We start from the raw sequence: 22,097 nt of genomic DNA on the forward strand, positions 1-22,097 counted from the left end.
CTTTTTGAAGAAGTATTTTATTTTTATTTGCTACATTTACCTGCTTTAACTTCCCTTATTCTTCTATTATGGGATAGATGGATATTTTGGGAGGGACTGCAATAGCCTCCATAATCTTAAACACCTCCATTAAATGCCATCTCCATTGAATGCTTCTCCTTATGAAGATCAGTTAACTAAGTTTTTGCAGCCTCTTCTCTTATGTAAATCCCACTATAATGATAGCCAACTCTGTGGACCTTTCAATCTCTGTTTATTCTCTCCTCCTTACTCTGTTACTAGCCATTGATACACCATAAAGACTATTCTGTCTAGACCGAATTAAACATAATAGAAGGGGATTTACAATATTTTTGTTAGCATCCGAGTCAATTTTTGAACCTTTCAACCATCTTGATGATTCCCGTATTTAGTCTTGTATATTTTCTATTCCAAGTTGTGTGTGTTTCCTATTGTATAATGAAGTGACTATCTTTTTAAAGGGGATATTTTTGTCATTTTTGACATCCTATCATACAATTTTCCATTCTTTAAAATAATGTTACACTGTGGCACAGAGACAAGGTTTTAGTCTGTTATTTCTTTAAAGTGAGAGATGCTGTTTTGTTTTGTTTTTCTCTCCTAGTAATTTTTTTTTCCTTTTGGGTGGAGAAAAGAATGAGCACAAGTTTAAACTTTCCAGTCATTGTACGGGGAACACAGTCCAATCATCTGATTGCTCATGAGGGGTGAATAGCACTCAAGACTAAAGCCCCATACTTATTCACCAGTGAATCAAAACAACAAAGGGAACTATACAAGTAGGAGTGAAACACAGGTTATTTCATTGATACCAAAATATGTAGCTAGTAAAGGATCAGGGATACATGTACATAACCCAAGTGATTGCTGCTAGTGAACATCACATTTTTGAATGGGTGACTGGGATATCTCGAAAGCTTCTGTTTGGATACGCATGCAAAAAATTGGCTGGCTCATTGCACACCTTTTTAGGTCTGTAAAATCAGACTGGAAATAGTGCAAAACCAGCTAAGGTCTCAGATACTTCCTTCCACTGAGGTTTCTTATATGAGTTGCTAGGTTCCAGATGAATATAGAGGACTGAAATATTCGTTACAGTGTATTGCTGCAGTGATGGCAGGCAACACCAGCAACTTCATTCAAATTGTGTAATGGACAATGGAACAGCTGTCTCCAGGCCAGAGGCAGACCAAGTACAGAAATAAATCATCGTGGATGACTTGACCTCTCAGAAGCTTGGAAATAGTCCATTTACAGAGCTCGGTCATTCATAGACTAAAGAAGAATCTTCCATTTTGAAGGGAATGGGCTGCGGTGACTCTGTCCCAGACTTCTTCATATCTTTGTTTCTGCAGATTTTCCATGTAACTGGCAATACATTATAGGCATGGGCCAAATTTCATATTGGGTGTAAAATGTAATACCTTCTGCTGCTCCAAAAGGTTGTGCTAAAGCCCGAAGTCTCTTGTCTAGACCAAAACTGAGATTGAATTTTGGGTTCTCGATCACCATTCACCTCTGTGGCTCATAAACTGCTGTAGTTGACAGAAGCTGGACTTTTAGCTGCACAAAATCCTGTGTTAGCATTGGGGGTACATACATGTAATTAATGGAATTGAATTCTGAAGTGACTGGTAAACCAGAGACAGAGGGAAGGACACAACAGCAAATCCAATTGCTGTTAGGATTTGGCAGCCCTTCCCCACTTTACACTTCTGGTTTCCTTCCACTTAGCAATCTGCTTAATCTCCTGTCTTTGTTATTTCTTCCTCCAGAAGGGTATCCTGGCTCCCACTAAGTCATATGCAACTGGTGATATTAGTCCTCACATATTATCCCACTATTCTTTTCTCTGCCTGGAGGGAGGCTTTAAAAGGGATGAGGCAGCAGCTGGTGCAATAGATTCTAGGTGTATCAGGTCTAAAGACACCAGCTCCAGGTGATGGAGCAGAAGAAACACATCTCTCTTTTGGAGAGATCCTGTGAATGGAGAGAATCTCTAAAACTGAGAGTGTGTTTCAGGAAAGGTGCATTTCACAGCATAAAGTTAGCAAATACTGTTATTGGCGTAGTACTTTTTACAGGTATTACCGCCCTACCAATTAAACCAAACAATGAAGATTTTGCAGGCAAAAGTGGTTCATGTAACTAAGCAGATGAGACCTAATTAGGGAAGAGTTAACTTTTTGTAGAGTTAACTCAATTTCTTGCTGCTTTAACAGAGACTTGACATTTCTAATTAGGAAGTTTTACATACAGGCAAGTGAATTTACCCCCAGCTGGGAAAGCAAGGCTTAGCAAGAGTTTTACATCCGCCCTCATTGATCTACAGATTATCTCACATTCAAGACTCTGCAGCCTTTGGGAGTTGTAAGGAGGGGAAACAAATGTGGGAAACTACATAGAAATTCTTCCTTTGACTTCAGGGTTAGATAGATCAAGGTCTGGCAAACTAGAGACAGGAGGGATGAATTTATTTCCTTTTTTTCTCTTTTATTAGTTAACTTTTTTCTACATGTCCGAATCAACAAGAACCGCATAAAAGTTCCAATAAATTGTTGACAATGTTTGTGGTAGACAATTGGCATTTTATGTCACTCTCAAAGCAGAATTTAGGAGATTAGCCTTAAAAAAGCGAAATAGGGTATTCAGTGATCAATGAATCTGAGTTCACTTACATAAGTGTAAATTGGGAGAAACTCCATCAAATCTGATGGGCTTGATTCTACACTACTTGGACCTTTGTGGAGTCCTGCACACCCGAGCGAAATAAGTATAAATGATTGCACTCGATCTGGTTGCATTTTACACCAATGTAAATGACTACACAGGTGCAAGATGTTGGTGAATCAGGTCTCCAGGTCTGATGTAAAATCGTTGTTTCTTAGTATGATGGGAATCAGAGCCAAATGCAACAGACCTCTGTAGCAGAGCTTTAACTGATTTCTTTTGATATGAAAGTGCCATATAATGCACTTCGCTTATCTTACAGAGGTTTTATTACTGCATGTCTAGGACTTTTAAGTACAGGAGAAGGTTCAGAAAAATGCTCACTATTTAACTCATTTAAGTTTTCTTATCTTTTAATTTATACCAGTGCAATGGAAGGTATATGTGTAGGTAAAACTGAGGACTGTATGTCTATATGTACACCATGCAATGTTGTTTATTTTCATGCATTTCTTGGGAAGGTAAATGTGCCATTATTAAATGTTTAAAAACAGGTGTACAAAATAAGTGAAATAATAATAGTTAATAATACTAAGAGTCAAGATAATAGAGTGAGTTGAAAGAAGTTCAAGATAAGTGGACCATGATTGGCATTGGTATTATATATATATGAGACAGTTAAGCCTTCCTCTCTATGAGTGCACGGCATAGTCCCCAGACAGAAGGCACCTCAGCTATTAAACTAATAGATTTAAAAATGTTATTAAAGCGAATGTTAAAATTATATAATACACAGGTTAAGGAAAAACAACTAGGAGTCCTTGTGGCACCTTAAAGACTAACACATTTATTTGGGCATAAGCTTTCATGGGCTAAGGAAAGTGTGTCTGTACATCTAGGTGTAGTGCTTAGATTATCCAAAAGTACAAAGGTTGGTTTAAAATCATACAATACCTATGGTACTACACTTGTTCTTGGCAAAATGGCCAGGGATTATCAAAGAAAATAAGAGACATAAATTAGGCTTTTACTGTAACTGTGGAAATGACAAGTAGACATTGGCAAAACATGCAGTGAGGGCTTGTACACACTTATGTCGGTATAACGTAAGGTGCTCAGGGGTGTGAATAAGCCACCCCTAAGCAACATAAGTTACACTGACCTAAGCGCTGGTGTGGACATAGGGCTGGTCTACACTGGGGGAGGAGTGATCGCTCTAAGATATGCAACTTCAGCTACAAGAATAGCATAGCTGAAGTCGATGTATCTTAGATTGATTTATCTCATGTCCTCACAGCATGGGATCGACGGCCGCGGCTCCCCCATCGACTCTGCTTCCGCCTCTCACACTGGTAGAGTTCTGGAGTCGATGGGGACTGCGTTCGGGGATCGATTTATTGTGTCTAGACGAGACATGATAAATTGATCCCCGATCGATTACTACCCGCCGATCCAGTGGGTAGTGAAGATGTACCCATAGCTACCATGGCTTGCTGGGGGTGGAGTAATTAAGTCTACATTAGCATTGGTGTGCAGCTGTGCTGCTGTAAGCTCTGTAGTGTAGCCATAGCCTCCTGCTCAACCATAAAAGCAGGCATTAAACCATATTCCAGATGCTAGATTACATGTAGTAGTTAATAGGCGCAAGACTAAAATTGAGCATCCATATGAGAGTGCAACTTCTTAATATGTGAAATACTCTTACTACACACGTGGCCTGCAAGCAATTTGTACGAGAAGCCTTTATACTTGGTGTGATATGTTTCAGAACAATGTGATATACAACCATTTCAGTGCTATTTACAGTGCTTGGAGTTAACATACTTTCTTTAGGAATAACCCACAAAGACAGGAGGAAACTCCATAAGTTTCCATTTTCAAATTCCTATTAAAATACTTCAACTGGAAATGGATGCCCAATAACATGTTAGCTCCCTAAGATTTCCAGAGAATCTCGAATCCCTGAGAGGCAGAGACTTCCCTGGAGAGACCCTGCAACTCCTCATCTGTCCTGGGCCCCCTGCCCTAACTTATCTGCAAGCACCACTCCAATGGTCCTGAATTTCTAGGAATTCCCTGGCCTGCCCTGCCCGAGGACTCCCCTGGAAAGGTTCTACAACATGAGGGGGCAAGCCATCTGAATGAAGATAGCATTAGACTGTACCAATTAGTGTTATTTTTCCCTCAGTGGATGTGATGAAGAGAGAATCCAGTGCAATGCAGCTGGTTCTGTTGCACCCATAAACAGACCACTGTGTGCATAAGCAGAGAGCAAGCCACAGATATATAACCAGTCCAGGCTCCCTCAGTTCTCAGGGAAGTACAGAACCCGTAGCTGATTAGTTGCTTTTGTCAGAAAGAAAGAAATGTTGATAGAGAGATAAAACTATCCATGTTTTAAAGTATATTTCTCTAAAGAAGCTTTTTACTTTCTCTACCCATGTGGCCATCATCTGCTCTTCACCACACATGTTTTTATTCATGTCTTTATAAAACTTTAAAGTCTTGGAGGATAATGAGGAAGGAGAACACTAGAACCTAAGTCTTTTCCCTCCAGCTTTAACCACTTGCTTCTCTCTTCAATTGCCCAATATATATATTAAATACTGCAGTTACTTACTTTCAGAATGGCTGTGAGAGAGAATTGCTGGTGCAGGGTGCATTCATTTCACAGGAATTAATTGTTTAGACTTCAAGAGAAACACTGGCAAGATATGATTGGTTGACCTTTTTCTTTGGGTCATTTGTGAGAATAGTTCATTTTCTTCATGTATTTAGCAAAAGGTATATTCCATATAAATATTATATGTGTCAGTATACCCAGATCTTATGTTTTCTTATCCATGTTCTTTGAGACGAGCAATTCTCTATTTCATAATCTGATGGACAGATTAATGCTGATGACAACCTATTTCTATTCTTAGTTATTCTTAGTAAAGATGTAAAAAGGTCGTTTTTTTTCCTTTGTGATTTTACTACATTGTTGCTGGCTAGTGTTAATCCTTTTAATTAAAAGGTCAATCACTCATCCTCCTCTTCTTAAACCTACTGTGACTTTAATTATTTTCTCAACAAATGAGCTGATTTAGTATTATTTAATAATGCTTGGTTTAAATAATAATCCTAAGAAATGGAAATTTGTTTTGAACATTTACAAGCTTTGAAGGTTAGAGTAAATTGAAAATAATATTTTAAAGCCTGTTTTCCCATTAAAAGCTATTAAAATCACAGGAGCATTTTGATCAGAGCCTTTGAGTGCTTGCAGATCATGTCTTTTTTTAATTGGCCAACAAGATTACTCAGAAACATATTAAGGTGCTATAAATGGGAAAATACAAACTATTGTTCACTCACCAGGGCTATAAGACCTGATGGTAAAGTGGTGATGAAAAAAGTGCATGGACCCTTACTTCCTCCAAATGGGGACAGGGATCAGGAATCTTCCCTTTTTGTGCATTCCCTTTTGGTATCTGAAATAATTATTAATGAAAGTTTGCAATCACCCAACAAATAAAAAAAAAAGTTGCTGTCTCTCCAGTCATTTAAGAATCTATCTGAAATTATTTAGTTTTGAATATTGGTACCATCAGTGGACTCATCCCACCTTTCCCTAAAGATTGTTTTCTCCTGTCAGATCCTTCTACACTTCTAGCTAGTTGCTGTCTCTCTCCCATCACACAGTACAGCTTTCTTGATATGAGACCTTTTCCCATTTGCAGCATATGCCCTCATGAGCAGCTTACCTGTATCTCTCAGCCACGATGTCCCCTCTTTTCCAATTTTAACTGAAAACATCTTTCACTCCTTTCTTTCTCTCTGCTATTAGGAGGTACAGACATTAGTCTTGTAACTGCATTACTCAGCTCTGTATAACATTTTGGGATAGAGTTGATATGAATGATCCTATACAAAGTACAAGTTGTATTGTACCATGCATGCTAGGTGGGGTGCTGGAACAATTTTTATAGTGGGGGTGATGAGAGCCATTGAACCCTGCAAACCGTGAATATGATGAAAATTGCTTTAAGCCAGAGGGTTCATCAGCACTGCTAGATCCAGCACCTATGCGCATAGGAAAACAAACTAGGTGGTAGTTTGACCTTTGGCAGTGAACACACCTATCCTGAATTCTGTCCACTTGTTATTCAGGAGGAATGTATTTTTCTAACTTACAGTAAGACATTTAGCAATTTATGATCATAGTTGGCATTTAGGCCCTGATCTAGCAAAGCACCTAAGCATGTTTGTAATTTTAAGAACATAAGTAGTCCCACTGACTAACTTCCATGTTAGTTACTATTCATAATATTAGTCTAGTCCATCCTCCTGCTCAGTCAAAAAGATTCCCAATAGTAGGTGAGTATTTATTGGTCTTATACTGTGGATGGTTAAATTGTGGTGTGTGCTGTTTAGGTGACTTACCCAAAATGTTATGGTCAATCAGTGACAGAAACAGAAAAAAATTCCTGTGCTATCTGCTACACTTTCTGTCTTCCAAATAGTCTCCAAATGTTATTTAAAAGTTTTAACCCAAGGCATTGACCTGTATCCAAACAACTCGCAAAATATGGGTATGCTTTTGGAGACTTAACATCTCACATTATAACACTTTTTAAATTAATGATGATGTATTTGTAGAATTCAGAATAAAGCTGAGGAACAAACAGTGATGTAAGTTATTTGAATACTAGGTTGTATTGAACTTAGCAAGAATCCCCAGATGTAATTCTGTCTGGTTTTAGCTGAAGGAGCTGATGTGATTAAATGCAGAGTTTTTGATTAGCTGGACTTTGACAAGTTTTATTTGATTGTGTTGGGCTGGGGTTTCTTGAGGAATTGCCCGTGTCTCAGATCTGAACCGCTAGCTGACATGTCAAGGAACTTGGGATTTCCAGGCTGTGAAGCTAAAAGAATTAATTTTAATTGGTAAAAAGCAAAGACTGGGAAATTTAGAGCATTATCACAAACAGCCTTAGCTGACAGATCAGGCTTTTTTTTATATAACAGCCTCTAATTTTGGTGATATAAAATGACTACACAGTATTTTCCATGCATTTTCTAAATATGCACCAGTACAGAGTAGCTGAAGAATGCCAGCTCCAAAGGGTGGCCTGACCTATCATGGACAGAACACACAGATGGACCAATTATTAGTCAAGCATACCTAATAGGGCTACTAACCAAGCAGCCGGTGACAAGAAAGGTCAGGGGTGAACTTGCTGTTTACTGAACATGAAGCTAATTATTCATCTCACTAAGCACAGTAGCATTGTATCCTTCATGTGATGCAAAAAAAAAAACAACAAAAAAAAACCCCTGGCTCTGCATATAGCGTTAGAGTTCAGTAGGTACTTAATAACTGCAAAATTGCATCACATTTGGACCTAGTGAATTGTAATTTGGTATAATTCTCTACTTAGCCCTGTGTCTTGAAAGTTAGAATTTCTTATCCGTAGTAACAGGAACAACCTGAAGCATATTTCTTATTTTTGAAGACTATTCCGAACATTTTGGTGTCATGGAAAAGGGCAGACATAGAGCTAGATCAAAGGTCTATATTCTATCATCATTTTGTTTTTCCTTTGGGCTTGTCTTTGTGGCGAGATGGGGTATAAATCTACCTTGCACTAGCTTGCCATGCATTAACTATCCATGTGGACCCTTCTGCCACGCACTAAAAGTTCCCTAGTGAGCTTTGATAGGCCCCACATTGAAACGGGAGTAGGTCAAAGTGCACTAGGGAACTTTTTAGCATGAGATAGCAGACTGCACATGGACAGTTAGTACACAGCAGGCAAATATGAGGTAGATTTACACCTCAGCTTGCCACACACTAACTCTTTGTATAGACAAGGCCTTAATCGAATCTACGGAAGCCAGGGAGTTGTAATTTGTTTCACCAAAAATACCTCTCCCAGAACTCTATACCATGTATCAATTCCCTTAAAGCATGGCTCTGTTCTGAAAAATACGTTTGCGAAAATGGGAGCTTTTTATTGAACAGGTCTGTGCGTATTCACAGTCCTATCATCTGATTCAGCAACACATGTTTTTACTGAATTTTCCTCCTGTTAGCACTACAGAGACAAATCTAGCTAAAAGAATTGAGCTGGATTTGCTTCGGTCTTGTTCATAACGGACAGAATTGTCTCAGAAGTTTCAATTATGGACAAACAGTTACAGCTGTACAAACTCATTGGAGGCCATAGGATTGCACAGATACCAGCCAGGACATAATATGAAGAGAGCAGGTTTTCTCAAAGTATAATTGAAAGCATAATTTGCCTGTAGATCCTTTATTACATAATGGTGATGATGTCTATCTGCCTCTGAGATTGAGTTTGCAGGGCCAACAGCGAGAAAAACACATTTTTCTTGAAAACTGGGCACATTTGATCTGGGACTCCCTGAGAGACAATAAATATGGAACCCCCACCATCACCATTTTTACGGTTTGCATAATTGAGAGACAATGAATGTGGTGGTGTCACTCTAGCTTCTATTATACATTTTTCCACCATGCAGAACAAAATCTCTATTGCCTATCATGTTGAAGACTTTGGGAAGTTTATATTCTCTCTCACTGGATGCCTTAATGTTAAAGCCTATAGGTAATGCCATCGGAAGGCATGTCTATATGGGGATTTAGGGCGTGACAAGCTGGGGTGTGAATCTGCAGCACATTGGCTTGCTGGGCACTAAATGCCTGCTGCTTCACACTAGAAGTTCTGTAGTGCACACTGCTAACACATGGTTACGGTGAACTCCAATCAGGCTCTTTGGTTCATGATTGAGTCTTACCCCTGAGACTGGCTTGGATTTCTAGACACATTCCTGCCTACATCTCTAAGAAATCCCAGTGGAAAGGTGACATTTTCCATAATGAAAGCAGTTGACCTGACTCTCCTGTCATTTACACTGGTGTAGTCCTATTTACTCCAGCAACACTACTCTTGCATCACACTGCTGTAACTGGGTGCAGTATCCAACCATGTGGCTCTGCCTGGCATTGGGCTGGATTACAAACACTTCATACAGCTTTGCTATCTGCCACGGAACTGGTTGTAACCACTGCTCCCTTGCATGAATACTGAAACCCTGTGTATCTGCCTGCAAGACTCAGTGCAAGGCCCTTCTGTTCAGGTCAGCTCACTTGTGACTTGTCCCCCACCCCTCCTTTGTCACCAGCTCTTCCTTTTGGGGTTTCTTTTCATTTTTCTGCTTTCCCTCTGGGTCATTGCTGCTGTTTTGTAACTTTTGTAGAGGGCTCAGATTCATGGGAAAGTGTTGTATATAAATAAAGGCAAATTTTAAAAATGAGCTGGCCATGGAAGTGATTGATCAGAGTGATCTGCAGCCTCGGTAGTTCAGCTAGCTTGGCCAATCTAAGAAATAGTGCAAAAGGAGAAGGCTGGATGAGAAGCAGAAGCGTAAGTATTTAGGGCTGGGTTATAGCCACCCTTTGCATGAGGCACAAAAGAAGGGCACAAGAAGCCTTGCCTGCTCCTTGCAAACCTGTCATAAAGGTAGATGGTAGATGTCCCGATTTTATAGGTACAGTCCTGATATTTGGGGCTTTTTTTATATAAGCTCTTATTACCACCCACTCCCTGTCCCGATTTTTCACACTTGCTATCTGGTCACCAGACATGCAATCCTGGTGCTCTTGTAAGTGCAGACATTGCTCCCTGCTAGCAACCCCCCACTCCAAAGGGATCAGAGTTGCTGTAGGGAAGCATATGTTGCACACCCTGAATGGATGCACTGATGGCTGCCCCCTGAGGCATAACGTATCCTCTTGCTCCCACAGGCGCAATGTGGCTGTGCACCATCCCCAGCACAGGACGGTGGCTAAAAGCTTAAACACGCATTATACATTAGAGGTGGATGAGAGCCTAATGCCCAGATGTGATCACACCTGTGATTTCAGTGTGTCCAAAAACCAAAACCAGATTTGGATACAACTTTTACAAGTAACTCCTGTCTTTCTAATAGCCTGAGCCTCAGTTCTGGACAGAACTTTGGGCTTTGTGATATCTGGATGTGGGTCTACACTTGGGCCCATCTGTACTGTATATAAAATGTTCTGTTTTCCCTTGAATACAATTAGCGGTTTATAATATCCTGGAATGTATATTGCTTACATAGCACCCAAAGTGTGTCAGATACTTTGTAACTGTTCACTTCATTAGCAGGGTAATAACCGATAGGATAAGAAAACCTATGGACCTAAGGAAGAGAGAACCTTGCCAGAACTCAAGCCGCATACTGTATCATTTATGTTTAGCATCCATTACAGATGTTAGTCATTGAGGACACTGCATTGATGGCTGGTACCATCCGTTGGGTAAATTGCTAAATCAGTGTCCCATCTGGCTTTTGAAAAGAGTTCTTTAAGATGCTATAAGTCTCAAGGCTTACTTCAAAAGAGTAAGAACCAGCCATGCTTTCTGGGCCAAAATGCCCTCTCTGTGAGTTAATAGCAACAAAGATTAATTAGGACCCAAAATGTTCCCAGCTGTACAACCTGTGAGATGCTGCTGCTGAGTGGCATAATGGAAGCCATGATGCATGTAGTCCCCACGCTACAGTCTGTGATTCATTGCTCTGTCAGTAGTTTGAGATGCTGTGTATGAAAATGCCATATAAATGCAAATATAAATACAAACACTGAATTCCCCCTGTTGGCTAGTGATAAGGTGCTCATCCAGATGACATTATGATTTAAAACTAGAACGTAATAGTTGGGCAGGGGGAAAAACCAACAGTTACTCTGAAAATACAGTACATTTATCTTTTTTAATAAAGGCATTAACCTAAAAAAGGCAGTTATGACCACCTCTTTTGCTACCTCTTTGGCAGCCTGTGATGATACCTTTCTGATTAATGAAATTAGAATGATGATAAGCTTTGAAGTAGGATAGGGTATGATTTGCTGCACACAGGAGTGTGCGATCCCAGGAAATGAATGGACCAAGTTCTGTTCACATCTGTCTCTGAGTTCTTATGCTCTTTGACTTAGTAACAAGGAAGGCTGGATGTTGCCTTTGCTCAATTCCCTGAACTGCTGAATTGCCTTAGGATGAAAGAGGTATGTCCTGACAGAGAGAACAGGGATAGCTCTAGACAGCATTTACCTTGCTGATCAAAAGGCAAAGGATAGTGGCTTTGATTGGGTGCAGAGTGAAAGGGTACGTCTATACTTACCTCCGGGTCCGGTGGTAAGCAATCGATCTTCTGGGTTCGATTTATTGCGTCTTGTCTAGACGCGATAAATCGATCCCGGATCGATCCCGGAAGTGCTCGCTGTCGACGCCGGTACTCCTGCTCCACGAGAGGAGTACGTGGAGTCGACGGGGGAGCCTGCCTGCCGCGTCTGGACCCGCGGTAAGTTCGAACTAAGGTACTTCGACTTCAGCAATGTTATTCACGTAGCTGAAGTTGTGTATCTTAGTTCGAAGTGGGGGGTTAGTGTGGACCAGGCCAAAGGTAGCACATGAGATGAAGTGGCTATTCACATCATACTACGTGAATACCTTGAAATTAAATGGTTTCCTCATGTCTCTCTTAAAGAAATGCTCTTTGGAAATGAAAAAAAGATTCCTATTGTTCCGAAAAAGAGTTTTATCCTGAAGGGACCAATGTAAGCTAATCATACAAAGACAGGTATCAACGACAGAGACTTCTTTTTATAGTATTGTATGACTATGCGAAAGATAATCAGGGTCAGGACAAGGCATCAGCAATTTACAAAACACATCATTTTACTTTATTACATATAAACATTCAGGCTATTTGGAAAATGGGTATTTCTTTATTGTTCCCTGGCTCACATGCTGATTGTTTGACAGTGTATGTCTTGCTGTCCTTTGAGTGATTTTCTTCCCATACGATTTCACTGAGGTTGCTTTCTTTTTTTAAGCCTGGGAGGGTGTCCGTGTCTAGTCTGCATGAACCTTTGATTGCAAGGTGTCTGTTCTCAACATACCGAGAGAGATTTTAAATAGTCATCTTTAGAGGAGACCCAATATCATATTTTCGTTCTATCTCTTAACACCAGGCTTTTGGGGGCTTTTCATAATTAAAAATCCCTCTATCTCTGGCTGCAACACAGCTTGTTTATGTTGATGTTTTCTTCCCCGCGTTTCTGATTTCATTATGTAGCCCATTGTTAATAGTAAAATGTAATAATGCAAGATGACACAAAGAGGCATTTGTATTGTGTGCTGAATAGACTGTGTGTGTGTGTAGTAACAGGCTGCACAATAAACTATGGCATTTGCTAACTGTAACACAATTACGTAGGTATAACATTGAAGAATTGCAACTGGACTGCAGGATTTTCAGTACCGAATCAATTGTACCAGTTCATAACCAAGGCTGCATTATCACTAGCAATGCAACGCCAGGTTCTGATCTCTAACTTACATCAGTTTTATGCTGGTACAATTCCCTTAGCCTCAGTGGAATTACTCAGATTTATACAAGTTTACACTGGAAAGTAACATGAGTGAGTAGAAGGGAGAGATGCAGGGCAAGACAATGGATCTTTCTCTTCTCTGAGGAAACCTTTGCTGTGGTTGTATTTCAGACTGACTCCAATCACCTTGCCTGGGGGAGAGCTTATAGGCAGAGGAACATATGCCCTGGAAGGTGTCCTTGTTCAGTTGAGAGACTCCTGAAATCATGTAGTGACACTGACAATATTTAGAACTGAGAAGGCCAAAGTGGGGAAAATTTCTAAGGGCTGAATGGAACTGAACCTGTGCAGTACTGGATCACTGATCAATCATTAATGGCCCTACCAAATTCATGGCCATGAAAAAATATGTCACGGACCGTGAAATCTGATCTCCCTCCCGTGAAATCTAGTCTTATATGCTATACAGATTTCATGGGAGCGATCAGCATTTCTCAAATTGGGGGTTCTGACCCAAAAGGGATTTGCAGGGAGGGGAAGGAAGGTTGGTTATTTATTTATTTTTTGGCGGGACACAGTATCACCACCCTTACTTCAGAGCTGGGCGGCTGGAGAGTGGTGGCTGTTGGCTGGGCACCCAGCTCTGAAGGCAGCACCACGCCAGCAGCAGTGCAGAAGTAAGGGTGGCAATATCATACCATGGCAGCCTTACTTCTGCGCTGCTGCTGGCAGAGGCCCTGCCTTCAGAGCAGTACCGCAACCCCTGCAGTGATAAATCACTAGTCAGGGAGACTCGATTTAATCATGGTTTTCTACATAAAAGTGCATGCTTGTTGGTTGTTAGAACCTTAATACATATTCCTCACAACGCAGAGATAGATGTAGGTTTCATTTTTAGAAGGTACACACTATACATTTTTAAACCATGACTTATTTTGAAAACTTTTCAGATGAGTTTTACAACTATATCAGAAAATGAATGATTGTTTGGTTATTTCATTTATCAATGATAATTGAAGCAGATATTTATGAAGTCATTGGCAGGTGAACTATCTCCAATTCAACAGGTTAATCATTAATATTTGGAGGATTTTCTTGCCAGGCTGTATTAGGAGGAGAACATCACCAGACAGACATTTAAATTGTTATTTAACTAAAACAACAACGTTATGTATTCTGCATTTTTTTCTTCAAAAGCAAACCTAATATTTTAACAAAAAAGCATATGTCCCTTGCTTCTCACATTTATCTCCAGACTTCTTCTCCTTGTGCAGATCTATTCCGCTCCCAACAATCTTCTATTCATTAAACCTTTTTGAAACTTTTCACTTTTAAAGAGAGGTAAGGGATTGACTCTGTGTACACAAATGTGCAGAGGGACAATGGAGTTGAGGTCTGTTATTTCTCACCTCTATATTTATTTATTTAAAACCATTTTTTGCAGTTAACAAGCATGTTCTCTCTGGAGACACAAATCCACAGTTTGAGAATTGCAAAACTAAGCATCTCTGATGGTATCTTCTAGACTGAACACTGAGTCCCATTGGGTAGATAGAAAGATTAACCTAATAATCTATACAGAAGCCTGTGGAGCCCCATAAGATTGGGTCCCTAATCCATGAACTATTAGAACTCATTTACAAAACTTTTCTTAAACATTACATGAATATATTGTCTCATACTATAGAATTTATAATCCCTATTCCATGATGAGATATGTGTCTTAATTAAAACTGTCTTTAGATGGATTTTTGAGGAAAAAATCTAATTTAAATAAAAAATCTATTTTTATATATATTGAGTTATTGATTTTTATCCACCCTGACAGCGGGACATGGGGGTAGGATTGGTCCCCAGCTGGAGCGAGGCAGGGGCCAGGGGCAAGATGAGCACAGCGGGGCATGGGGGGAGGGTTAGTCCCCGCTGACTGGAGCAAGGCAGGGTCCAGGGGTAAACTGCAAGCACAGCAGGGCTGGGGAGGGGGTAAACAGGATCCCCGCTGCCCCTGCCCACATAGAGCAGGTATCTTCCTTCTCCCTGGTTCTAGCCCATTCTCTTTGTCTCTCTCTGCACTGAGCTGAGGGCGGGGGTGCACTGAGCACAGGCTGGGGGTGCAGGGTCTGGGAGGGAGTTAGGGTGCAGGAGCAGGTTGGGGTGCAGGGTCTGGCCAGGAGTTAGGGTAAGGGAGGGGGCTCAGGGTTGGGGCAGGAGGTTGGGGTGTGGAGTGCTTACCTGGCGCAGCTCCCATTTGGTGTGAGGGGTGCAGGTGGGAATGTGGGGGGTGGGGTGCAGGAGCTCCCATTTGGTGCTCAGGGTGGGTATGTGGGGGGTGCAGGAGTCAGGACTGGGGGCTGGGGGTGAGTGAGGGGTGCAGGAGTAGGGTGACCAGATGTCCTGATTTTATAAGGACAGTCCCGATTTTGGGGGCTTTTTCTTATACTGGTACCTATTACCCCCCACCTCCTGTCCTGATTTTTCACACTTGCTATCTGCTTATCCCATGCAGGAGTAAGGGCAGAGGGTGTGTGATGGGGGTGCAGGAGTCAGAACAGAGGGCTGGGGGTGAAAGCATAAACGAGTGGAGCTATTCAACCCCTGATGACAGAACAAGAAACAATGGTCTCAAGTTGTAGTGAGGGAGGTGAAGGTTGGACATTAGGAAGCTCTATTTCACTAGAAGGGTGGTGAAGCACTGGAGTGGGTTACCTAGGGAGGTGGTGGAATCTCCATGCTTAGAGGTTTTTAAGGCCTGGCTTGACAAAGCCCTGGCTGGGATGATTTAGTTGGTGTTAGTCCTGTTTTGAGCAGGGGATTGGACTAGATGACCTCCTGAAGTCTCTTCCAACCCTAATATTCTGAGTCTGTGATTGTGTGTAATTCCACATGCTGCCACTAGAGCTATGGAAAAGTGTAACAAGCAGTCAGAACTCAGGTGGCCCTAAAACTTTCCATTTAAAAAAAGGCCTGGGTCTAGATAGTGAGTAACTATGCTATGCAGAAAGGGGCAGATTATACAAAAGTCTGAGATTTCTTCAAATCCACCCCTTAGCTACCCATCAACTGACTTCCGGTTTGTTATATACCTGTCCCTACAACTATTCAGGCTGCTAAAAATCCAGGCTCCTGTTTTTCAGTTCTTTTTTTAAAAAGCTATTCTGAATTTTTTGAACCATGTGTGAGCTTCTGCCTCACGAATTTGAACCAGATGAGAATAAAGTGGAGCTTTGCAAAATATATGTGAATAAAGAGACAATTGCTTATTAGTAAAGGTATCAACTATCTTTGTGTCTGTAGTGGTGTTGGCTATGTTTTGAGAACATTTCATCTCCTGTTCCTTTTTCCTGAGCATCATAGTCTTCTCAGTCTAAGTATTTTTCCTCGTTTAAAGCGTGTAAGCCAGTGCTGTTTTCAACATGACAGTGCTCAATGCATGTAGCCTACTGTTCTTATTTTTTCATTGATGTATATCAGACTGGCCTCAGGCTTTCCACAGGTTGAACAATAATAAATCCATGTTCAGGAGGCAATGAAAATGCAAAGATCTTGTTTCTAGCTCATGGAGCAGTTTCCTGCTGGCTTGGTGCGGCCCTGGTATTCCAGAGGGAGTTTTCACACACAATACTTGACATGAGCAGGACGGGAACCAATCTGGGTGAATGATATAGGAAATTATGCCTGGATGAAGACTTCAGGTTCAAGCCTCTGGAGAAATTTGCCAAGGTTCCATCAGTCATGGGTGGATTAAGACAGACAGGATCCTTGTGATCTGGGCCCAATAATAAGGCAAGTCCCACGTGAATCAGGCAAAGGAAGATCATCTAGCAGTAATACAGCTCACAGGTGAGAGTTATCAGGCAGCCACCTGATGGGACAGACTGGCACGGACTGGGTGGGATCATTTCTTGGGCACAAAACCAAAGACTCAAGAGTGAGAGAAAAAAGCAGCATCTATCAAGGGCTTGGTATAAGGCTCAGGAGAAGAGTTCAGTGAAAGGCAGGCCTGACCTTGGGGAAAACATCTGTCTGAGAAAAGGGGATGATTTCAGAGGATCCACCTGTCCAGGGCTCCTGATCTTTGAATGAATCCAGTTTCCATTTATCTTAAATCTACCCTTGACCAGAAATCTCCAGCCAGCCCTCTGATGAACAATCACTGAAGATCCAATTTTGACCCAATAAAGCACAAGATAAATCCTCCTGTTACTGGATATGAAAAGGTTATGGGAAAGGGTTGATATGTAACTTAATGGGCTTTATCCAGAAGTTAAGGTAGAAAATAAAATAATTGATGTCACTGCAGCTGCATTGATTTACGGCAGCTGAGGAGCAGATCTCAAGCTACAAGGAAGCAGAGAAAAAGTTCCAAAGTGTTTGTATTTGAGACCTACTAGACCCACAGAGGCATACTAAGAGCAGACATGAAAGAGAAATGCATATAGCCAGGAGACAAGGTAGTAGCCCCAAGGTAGTAGGGGCTTGATACTGAACCCACTGACATCAATGACAAAGCTCTCACTGACATCACCAGAAAAGTACCAGCGCCCAAAAGGGTAAAAGTTGTTCAGGAAGGGCAGAACAAAAAGGGAAGTATTTTTGTACAGATTTTAAGAAATGCAGTTGCCAACTTCACTGAACTATGGGGAAGGGCAACTTGGTGTGAACAAATGAGGCACATTAAGATAAATAGATTATATGACTGTGAGATTATTTCCCCCCACTTTTATGTCAGTAACTAGGAAGCCTTTGAGATCTTCAATGTGATAGGTAGAGAATGGTTGAGATGGTGACTGGTAACTAGTGTGTCAGACATTGTACAGAGGAAATGGTGCAGGGCTGCGCTATCAGGACCGATAATACAGGCAGAAAAGGATGACATTAGAAGTTGACAAGCAATGCCTGTACTGTGCTTCTGCCCTCAGGCTTCTGTCTGAATGGGAGGTTGTTAGATACATTTGAAAAAAATTAAAAACTTGAGCATTTGCATGGAGCAGCTGGCTGGAGAAACAGTGAAACCCTGATAGACTTTTACATCCATTTTACAGTTTATTTATAATCATTTCACTTGTACTTGTGTTACCCCAGTCTTGTGTGTTCACTTGTTGTCTCTTGTCTTACACTTGGATTGTAAACTCTTTAGGGCACAGGCTGTGTGCACAGTGACTAATACAATGAGGCCATGATCCCTGACTGAGGCTGTTTACATGTTTATCCTACACAAATAATAATAATAATAATAATAACTTCACAAGGTACATGGGAGTGGATTCAAACCCTGAGTCTTGGGAGAAGAACATATCTCTGCTTATTTTCCACATCTCTTCATGTATAACTCTGAGGGATGAAATGATGTAGTTACAAATTTAGTATTAGTTCAGGGAAATCACATTTGCTTGAGGAATACCAAAATAATATTCTTAATTTTTCAGAGCAATGTCTAGAGAACTTCATGCCTGAGGAGAATAAGGGATATATATATATATATAATATAAAATAGCACATGCCTTTGAGGTTATCTGTTTGAACTCCAAGTATTCAGGTAGGTTAATATCAATCAAATGATTCTGTAAATGGGGATCCCACAGGAAATGAAACAATGTCAAAGATAAAGCTCCTTGAGGAAACAATGGGGGAAGCTATTATTTGAGGAATATCTCTGTCTGGTTCCATGCAGGCTAGAATGATTGACTCCTCCCAAGGCCGAGCATAGGATAAATGGGGATTCTGTACTTCAAAGATGCTAGAAAAGGAGAGGAGGGGTTAAGTTAAGGGGCCAAGCAGCTATCCAGAGTGCGTCAGTGAAAACTAACAGACTGACTGAGACGCATGGACAGTGAACCTGCTGCAGCAGGACAGGCTGCTTTTCCCAGGGGGTTAATTCCCCTCAGCCCAGTTTACAAAAAGTGGCAAGGAAAGATTAAGGTGTAAGCAAGACCCAAGTATATAGGCCTTTTACTGTTTTTACCCTTTGCGCTATGTGCTTTGTACCTTTGAGAAAGGAATAAATAATGCTTTGTTCTGAAGACACTATTTCTGTGTTACTGCAATCTTATGCTGTCTTAGGCTCATGAAGGGAAATTCTTAGCAGTCCCAAAAGTAGGGTCATCCCAAAAGATGCCAGAAGTCATTAACACCGTTGGAAACTGAGGGCGGTTAGTGGGGGGGAGGTTGCAGCCCAGAGATCTTGTCTGAGTGATTGGACTACGTGATTCCCTCTAGAGTGAGATGGAGGAACCCATACCTGTCACCTGAGGGGAGCACTTGAGAGAGTCTAAATGCCTAGTTTGCCCGGTAGCTGTGACTCCCTGTTCTCAGTGCAGTATATAGCTGCTTTTACGAATAACTATGTGAAGGAATTAAGAGTACAAAATGAAACAAATGGGGCAGCTCTAAAAGTAATTGTGGGATTTCCTTTGTAGATGTCTAAACATTGTAGAGCTACAACTAAGGAAGCCAATAGACTGTGTGGATGCATAGCTGAAACTATATCCTATAAGCCTATATCCTATGCCATATATCTTATATGAGGAAGTGGGGGATGAAATGAGTTGCCTGATTTTCAAAGCAGTGTGTGGGAAGAAGTGGGTTTTTTACCCACGAAAGCTTATGCCCAAATAAATCTGTTAGTCTTTAAGGTGCCACCAGACTCCTTGTTGTTTTTGTGTGCGGGGGACTTCCATAAATCCTGTGAACAAATAATGGGATTGGAAATTTGTATGGCCATATCTCCAAAGCACCTTTTTAAAAACTGTACCCTTCTATATTCTCCAAGGGTAGCATTTATGCCAGCTGCATAAAGCCAGAATGTGCAGTAGGGCTGGGGAGATTAAATCCACCCTCCCACAATCCAGAGCCATCCCTCAAGGGCATGGGTCGGCAACCTTTGGCACGCGGCTCGCAGGTTTGTTTACTTGCCGCATCTGCAGGTTTGGCTGATCGCGGCTCCCACTGGCCACGGTTCGCCGTCCCAGGCCAATGGGGCGGGCGGCTAGTATATCCCTCGGCCAGCGCCGCTTTCCGCCGTCCCCATTGGCCTGGAACGGCCAACAGCGGCCACTGGGAGCTGCGATTGGCCGAACCTGCGGGCGCGGCAGGTAAACAAACTGGCCTGGCGAGCCGCATGCAAAAGGTTGATGACCCCTGCTCTAGGGGGAACCCAGAGCATGTGCTGGGCACATAGAAAGATTTTTTAAAAAATCTAAAAAATAAAACCAAGTAAATAAATATTCCAGTCCATTGGCTGCAATAGTTGCACAGCGCACACCCCTCCTCCTCCTCTGCACTATTATTGCAGTCTCTGGGTTTCAAGATTCTCCCCCTAACCTTTTTTTAAATTATAAAAATAATTCCACTGGTGCTCTGGGTACCCATGCCATAGATTACAATACCATACAGCATACCTACTGCTCATGCATTAAAAAAAAATATTCCTCTCCCGCCATGATGCCCTTCCTTTCCAATGTACATGGAGCTGGCATGGGGGATCCCACCCATGTGTAGGGATTGGGCAGGCATGCCTGCCCAGCAGCTCCACCTCTGGTCTCCATCAGTGGAATGGAGGACCTTGCACGGGTTCTCTGGCACATGGGTGAATTTTGTCCTAAAACTTCAATTTTACAACAACAGTTTTATATTTCCGCTTCCGAATCTGTCATGAACTGCCACTTGCAGAGAGTAGACTTGCCGACCTCCAGTGATCATTTTTTCCATCTTATGATTCCATAAAGCGGCAGAGGAAAGGATGGGGGAGGGTGGAGGGAAAGCAACCAGTTCTCAATATTAAAAGATTGAAGGTGAGATCCTGGTTCAAATGAAGCCAGTGGGTCAGGATTTCACCCTATGTGATGAGTTTTCTGCTGGCATAAACTAGCACAACACCATTGACTTCACTGGAGCAGTGACAACTTATGGCAGAGAATTTGGCCTTAGACCTGTAAAACTAATATGATAAAAGATAAGTTTCAACATGTGGTCTAGTAAGAGTTTAACTGAAATGCACAGTACATGTGATAAGCAACCTTTCTAGAGTAGAAAAGTTATTGTGCAATCAGAACATTCTGGGGGCTTCAAAGTGAATATGATTCCTGATGGAGGATCACAGTTATTTTCTATGGATTCAAAATACTTTTCAAATGTTCATTTATGGCCCAGGATAGAGGGGCTTCTCATTAATGTTTTCAATGGAAATTAAATCTTAAATGTGGTTCAATATATATTCTGATTATCCAGATGCTATATCATTAGTTTACTTATTATTTTTATAGCACTTGCAATATTCTAAATAATTTACAGACAAGTATGAAAAAAGTTCTGCCCCAAAGAAAGAAGAATGTACACTGAATATCATACTACATCTGATGCTGTGTGCTACATAGGCTCCAATAATGAACCTAGATATTGGAGATATCCCATCTCCTAGAACTGGAAGGGACCTTGAAAGGTCATTGAGTCCAGCCCCCTGCCTTCACTAGCAGGACCAAGTACTGATTTTGCCCCAGATCCCCAAGTGGCACCTTCAAGGATTGAACTCACAACCCTGGGTTTAGCAGGCCAACACTCAAACCACTGAGCTATCCCTCCCCCCCAATATTGGGCTGATACAAACAGAATTTAAATAATTCTCTTGTGTTATAGGTTGTTGTATTTAAGTGACTATTTTTCCTCTTCCACTGTGTTTCTAAATCCTTCGTGCTTTGCTGACTGTTCCCCTGTCTATTTGCCTCTATGTATATTCTCTGCTCTCAGTGCTATCAAAGGTGTATTAAATCATTTGCATTATGCAGAAAGAATAATTGGTTTGTCTATAATTGTAAGCAAACTGAAGATAATCCAAAACCCTATTCTGGTATTTGTCTTTGATAATGTGACTAGGCTGGTAATAGTTAAAGTTAATGAGCCAATTATTTCAGGACAGGACAGCAGGCATATGCATTGACCTGTTTAGCTTTACTTTACTGTTAATAAGCATGTCCGTAGTGTATGTTTTGTA

The sequence above is a fragment of the Chrysemys picta genome, chromosome 9 (assembly GCF_011386835.1).
Source record: "Chrysemys picta bellii isolate R12L10 chromosome 9, ASM1138683v2, whole genome shotgun sequence".
NCBI lineage: Eukaryota > Metazoa > Chordata > Testudines > Emydidae > Chrysemys > Chrysemys picta.